The sequence below is a fragment of the Sapajus apella genome, unplaced genomic scaffold (assembly GCF_009761245.1).
Source record: "Sapajus apella isolate SASKATOON/1434 unplaced genomic scaffold, GSC_monkey_1.0 scaffold7, whole genome shotgun sequence".
NCBI classification, from domain to species: Eukaryota; Metazoa; Chordata; class Mammalia; order Primates; family Cebidae; genus Sapajus; species Sapajus apella.
Window position 1 is genome coordinate 34384189 of NW_022436947.1, and position 6000 is coordinate 34390188.

The following is a 6000-nucleotide window of genomic DNA, read 5'->3' on the forward strand; positions in this document are numbered from 1 at the left end:
CACAATTATTCAAGAAACTCATACTTCCACCAACAGTATAAAAGCATTCCTGTTTCTCCACATCCTCTCCAGCATATGTTGTCTCATGATTTTTTAATGATTGCTATTCTAAGTGGAGTGAGATGGTGTCTCGATATGGTTTTAATTAAAAAAAAAAAAAAAAAAAAAAAAAAAAAAAAAAAAAAAAGATCCTTGTTGATTGCATAAATGTTTTCTTTTGAAAAGTGTCTGTTCATATCCTTTGCCTACTTTTTGATGGGGTTGTTTGTCTTTTTCTTGTAAATTTGTTTAAGTTCTTTGTAGATTCTGGTTATTAGCCCTTTGTCAGATGGGTAGATAGCAAAAATTTTTTCCCATTCTGTTGGTTGCCAGTTCACTCTAATGATTGTTTCTTTTGCTGTGCAGAAGCTCTGGAGTTTAATTAGATCCTATTTATCTACGTTGGCTTTTGTTGTCATTGCTTTTGGTGTTTTAGTCATGAAGTCCTTGCCTATGCCTATGTCCTGAATGGTACTGCTTAGGTTTTCTTCTAGGATTTTTATGGTGTTAGGTCTTATGTTCAAATCTTTAATCCATCTGGAGTTAATTTTTGTATAAAGTATAAGGAAGGAATCCAGCTTCAGCTTTCTGCATATGGCTAGCCAGTTTTCCCCACACCATTTATTAAATAGAGAATGCTTTCCCCATTGCTTGTTTTTGATAAGTTTGTTAAAGATCGGATGGTTGTATATGTGTGGCATTAATTCTAAGGCCAGAGTTATTGAGACTTGTTGCTAACAAACTGTTCCTAAGTAAATCCTACTATAAGAAATAGTTTTCCATTCAGAAAGAAGCTTATGTGCCAATTCCTTAATATGTGTCACAAATTCTAAGTATTACTATTATAAAGGAGGACACTAAATTAACACTATGTGTGAACAATATGTTTGGATCTAAAAAAAAGGATTGACCTTTTAAAAGGAATTAATGACAATTGCGTAGTCAGATTTATAGAAATGGAAACTTAGGGAAATCCAATAGTACCTAGATGGTTTAAATATTCTTTTAAGTTGTATTTATGCTTTTAATTTGCTTTGCACACTGCTGCTTCACAAAAGAGCAAAAATAAACTTTAACCACATCTTATGCTAATAATTTTATACTCTAAGTATCGTGCTAGGCAAATGTACCTATTAAAAGACACCTTCTTTAGATAGTCTTTCTGAGGACCAGACTAGATTGAACTAAGAGCAAGGCTAAAATTCAGCCATCTGCCCTTGTCTGGCTCTCTAGTGCCCCTCCCCTGTCCTTCTCTGGTTCTCCTCTTCCCACCTCCCTGTTACTATCCAGCAACTAAAAGATTAAAGGCCTGATCCAGCAGGTGACAGTCCAACCCAGTGCTGGCCTCCTTACCCTCCTTGCTGCACTGCACTCCTGAGTTAGGGACACATTTCAGGATGGCTTATTTGATCTGTGTAGAATCTAAGAAGCGATCTGATTCAAAGATCACCCATCTCTCACAAAAGCAATCGTCTCAGTTTCTCAAGAGGATCAATTATTACATAAGGTTCATGACTCAGCCACAGAAAAGTGATCCTATCAATCTGCTTGAGTTCATTTTTCATTTTAGCTTAATGGGTGTTTGCTCAGTGTCCAGGTTTTATCTGTATTTGCAAATGTACTTTATTATTTTAAGCAATATTTTAGAAGTTGAAATTGATCTTATAAAGCTGTATAGCTTTTAGGGCATTTTCTTTTTCCATTAAAATACAAGGACCATATTCTAGTTTTAATTTTGGGGAGTCAAAAACATATACATATGTGAAGTGTCTATGAGTCAAACACTCCTCGTTATTTTATGAGTTTCTGGGAAATCACAAAACACCCTTTGAATAGCAGGCAAGAGAGATATTATATAGTTAGAGGGAAGCACTCCTGTGCTGGCAGTCAGTAGTATTTCAGCATTTGTATTAAGCAAAAGAATATTGACTTCTGTTTCTTCAACCCTCCCTTTCCAAGCTACGGAAATTGAAATTTCTCATTAGACCACGAGGTGGCAGATTAATTGCAGAAAAAAAAATCTTTCTATAAAAGCAATAGGGAAATTTCTTCAGCCAAAGGGAAATAAAGAAATATCCTTTTCCATCTAATACCCACTGTGTGGTGCTCCTCTCTGACCAGAAGTTATGCTTGCTAAGAGACTCGATGGTTTAATAGCATTTCTTGCATGTTTTACTATTTCTTTGAAAGAAAGAAAAAAATCCCTGACCACTTCCTCATGATCTTCCTGAACACACAGCTTGCTTGAATCCTACTGAAAAAGGCCTCTTGTGGAAGCCCCGGAGTTGACTTCCAGCATAGAGGAATTTTCAGTCTTCTGCCTCTGTCAATCAACTGAATCATTTGTGGCTGGTATCTTCTTTTCTAGTGCCCATAAGCCCTGTCACTGGTGAGCTGGGCCCACCTTGAGACGCATGTCTCTTGCAATTTCTGGGCCTACTGCAAGTGCTCCTAACTGTCCTCCATACCTCCAGCCTTCCAACCTCCAGCCACCAGAGTTGCCTTCCTACACGTCAGAGCCGACCATGCCACTCTCCTGCTTAAAAGTCCACCTCACTGGCTATGGGACCAAATGAAAATTCCAATGCATGGCACACAATCCCTTTCCAGCCTGGTCCACAAACACACACATGCACAAACACACCCATAAGCACAAACCCATACTTATTAATTCGGTAACACAGACATTTAGCAATTTGCCAAACATGCCTGATTTTTCATGACTCTGTTTACATACACTATTTCCTCTATCTAGCATGTTCTTCCTTGTCTGTATCTGGCAAACCCTAAATCCCACATGATGCTTTGCTTGACCTCTCAAGTGGACCCACAGTATTGCTGCTATGAAAGGAAAATAACTCTTGGGACCCCAAAATCAAGTCACTAAAGGGAAAAGTCAAGCCGGAAATTGCTTAGGGCAAACCTGCCAGCCTCCCATTCTACTCAAAGCCATCCTTCCACTCACTGAAATAAATATATATCTGATTACCTCCTTTGGAATGGCTAATCAGAAACTCAATGCCACCATTTGTCTCCCACCTACTTACAACCTGGAAGCCCCCTCCCCACTTCCTCACATTGCTGGACAGAAGTAGTGTGCATCTTCCACATATTTATTGATGCCTCAATGAATAAATGTAGGCATTTATTGCTATAAATTTTCCTCTAGACACTGCTTTAAATGTGTCCCAGAGATTCTGGTATGTTGTGTCTTCATCTTCATTGGTTTTGAAGATCATATTTATTTCTGCCTTCATTTCATTGTTTATCCAGTCAACATTCAAGAGCCAGTTGTTCAGTTTCCATGAAGTTGTATATTTAGAAGACCCTATCGTCTCAGCCCAAAATCTCCTGAAACTGATAAGGAACTTCAGCAAAGTCTCAGGATAGAAAATCAATGTGCAGAAATCACAAGCATTCCTATACACCAATAGCAGACTTAAAGAGAGCCAAATTAAGAGTGAACTGCTATTCACAATTGCTACAAAGAGGATAAAATACCTAGGAATACAACTAACAAAGGATGTAAAGGATCTCTTCAAGGAGAACTACAAACCACTGCTCAATGAAATAAGAGAGGACACAAACAGATGGAGAAACATTCCATGCACATGGTTTGGAAGAATCAATATTGTGAAAATGGCCATACTGCCCAAAGTAATTTATATATTCAGTGCTATCCCCATCAAGCTATCAGTGACCTTCTTCACAGAACTGGAAAAACCACCTTAAACTTCCTATGAAACCAAAAGAGAGCCCACATAGCCAAGTCAATTCTAAGCAAAAAGAACAAAGCTGGAGGCATCACGTTACCTGATTTCAAACTATACTACAAGTCTGCAGTAATCAAACCAACATGGTACTGGTACCAAAACAGAGATAAAGACCAATGGAATGGAACAGAGGTCTCAGAGGCAATACCGCACATCTACAACCATCTGATCTTTGACAAACCTGACAAAAACAAGCAATGAGGAAGGGATTCTGTGTTTAATAAATGGTGTTGGGAAAACTGGCTGGTTATGTGCAGAAAGCAGAAACTGGACCTCTTCCTGACATCTTACACTAAAATTAACTCCAGATGGATTAAAGACTTAAACATAATACCTAACACCATAAAAGCCCTAGAAGACAACCTAGGCAAAACCATTCAGGACATAGGCATAGGCAAGGACTTCATGACTAAAATGCCAAAAGCATTGGCAACAAAAGCCAAAATAGGCAAATGGGACCTAATTAAACTCCAGAGCTTCTGCACAGCAAAAGAAACAATCATTAGAGTGAACAAGCAACCAACAAAATGGGAAAATTGTTTTGTAATCTACCCATCTGACGAAGGGCTAATATCCAGAATCTACAAATAACTAAAACAGATTTACAAGAAAAAAAAACCCATTCAAAAGTGGGCAAAGGATATGAACAGACACTTTTCAAAAGAAGACATATATGAGGCCAACAAACATATGAAAAAATCCTCATCATCACTGGTCATTAGAGAAATGCAGATCAAAACCACAATGAGATACCATCTCACACCGGTTAGAATGGCGATCATTAAGAAATCTGGAGACAACAGATGCTGGAGAGGATGTGGAGAAATAGGGACATGTTTATACTATTGGTGGGAGTGTAACTAGTTCAATCATTGTGGAAGACAGTGTAATGCTTCCTCAAGGACCTAGTAATAGAAATTCCAGTTGACCCAGCAATCCCATTACTGGGTATATATTCAAAGGATTATAAATTGTTCTACTATAAGGACACATGCACAGGTATGTTCACTGCAGCACTGTTTACAATAGCGAAGACCTGGAACCAACCCAAATGCCCATTGATAATAGACTGTACATGGAAAATGTGAAACATCTACACTATGTAATACTATGCAGCCATAAAAAAAGATGAGCTCGTGTCCTTTGTAGGGACATGGATGAATCTGGAAACCATCATTCTCAGCAAACTGACACAAGAACAGAAAATCAAACACCTCATGTTCTCACTCATAGGCTGGTGTTGACCAATGAGTACACATGGACACAGGGAGGGGAGCATCATACACTGAGTTTTGTTGGTGGGGGACTAGGGGAGGGACAGCGAGGGGTAGGGAGTTGGGAGGGATAACATGGGGAGAAATGCCAGATATAGGTGATGGGGATGGAGGCAGCAAACCACATTGCTATGTATTTACCTCTACAATAATACTGCATGTTCTTTACATGTACCGCAGAACCTAAAATGCAATTATATATCTATATACACATATATATGTATGAAAGAAAGTAGAAGAATAGGTGCAATGCAGTGCTGAGAAGAATGTATATTCTGTGGATTTGAGGTGGAGATTTCTGTAGATGTCTATTAGGTCTGCTTGGTCCAGATCTGAGTTCAAGTCCTGGATATCCTTGTTAATTTTCTGTCTCATTGATGTAATATTGACAGTGGAGTGTTAAAGTTTCCCACTATTAGTGTGCGGGAGTCTATGTCTCTTTCTAGGTCATTAAGAACTTGCTTTATGTACCTGGGTGCTCCTGTATTGGGTGTGTATATATTTAGGATCGTTAGCTTTTTTTGATGCATTGATCCTTTTACCATTTGTAATGCCCTTCTTTGTCTCTTTTGATCTTTGTTGGTTTAAAGTCTATTTTATCAGAGACTAGGATTGCAACTGCTGCTTTTTTTTTTCTCTCTCCGTTTGCTTGATAAATCTTCCTCCATCCCTTTATTTTGAGCCTTTGTGTATCCTTGCACCTGAGTTGGGTTTTCTGAATACAGTACAGTGATGGGTCATGGCTTTTTATCCAAACTGCCAGTTTGTGTCTTTTGACTGGGGCATTTAGTCCATTTACATTTAAGGTTAATATCATTATGTGTGAAGTTGATCCTGCCATATTGATGCTAGCTGGATGTTTTACCTGTTAGTTGACACAGTTTTTTCATTATGTGTGTGGTCTTTACCATTTG